General features: G+C 38.3%; 1 protein-coding gene across 1 annotated transcript in view; it reads right to left on the bottom strand.

The window, feature by feature from the left end:
* The window catches only part of ADAMTS18 (ADAM metallopeptidase with thrombospondin type 1 motif, 18), a 160,801-nt gene that overhangs the window by 68,353 nt on the left and 91,588 nt on the right, over nt 1-860 (bottom strand). The gene's annotated exons all lie outside the window — the stretch shown is intronic.

Here is an 860-nt window from a genome sequence, read left to right as displayed (position 1 = left end):
CTCACCTTCCCTTTCCTTGTTTGATTCAATCTTTTACTTTGAAATTTTCATTTCTGTTGGCTCTGTTTCCCATGAAAGACCATCAGAATGAGAAGCTGTCTTTTAAAAATATAGTGAGGTCCCAGAAAACAATCTATTATCTAAAAAGGTTGTTTAAGCCCTGCACACTGCATGACACAGACCAGGTATCCCACAAATACATACTTCTGAAGGAACAATAGTAATTTTAGGAACCTCCTTTGTATTTCTAAAGAAAATCATACTTATTACCAACTGTGCTTTTGCTGTATAGCATGTAATAAATTTGTAATTAATAAGATAATGAATCCTTTAGAATAAAGTGAACAAGAGGCAAATTAGGATACAAACTTTTTCAACAAAGTAAATGGCTACTTACTTCTGCCAAAACCATCAACTTAACAGGCAAATAGAACAGTCTGTTAATTTTTTTTCTTAGAGATAGGGTCTCAGTCTGTTGCCGAGGCTGGAGTACAGCAGTACTATCATCCTTCACTTCAGCCTCGAACTCCTGGGCTCAAGTGATCCCCCTGCCTCAGCCTCCGTAGTAGTTGGAACTACAGGTACATGCCCCTAGCCCAGCTAACTTTTAAATTTTTTGTAAAGAGGAGGTCTCACTTTGTTGCCCAGGTTATTCTCAAGCTCCTGGCCTCAAGTGATCCTCGTACCTTGGCCTCCCCAAATCTTGGGATTACAGATATAAGCCACTACACCCAGCCAACTTGTTAGTTTTTACATATGGTTTACCAGCATTTGTGAAAGTAAGGTCCATGTGTCATGAAGGATACACCAAAAAACTGTGAATGACATCTGGAAAATATTTTAATAGTTATGCACTGAAA

The sequence above is a fragment of the Colobus angolensis genome, unplaced genomic scaffold (assembly GCF_000951035.1).
Source record: "Colobus angolensis palliatus isolate OR3802 unplaced genomic scaffold, Cang.pa_1.0 Scaffold248, whole genome shotgun sequence".
Classification (NCBI taxonomy): Eukaryota; Metazoa; Chordata; class Mammalia; order Primates; family Cercopithecidae; genus Colobus; species Colobus angolensis.
Note: the sequence above shows the minus strand (reverse complement) of the source record. Positions and strands in the feature narration are given on the sequence as shown.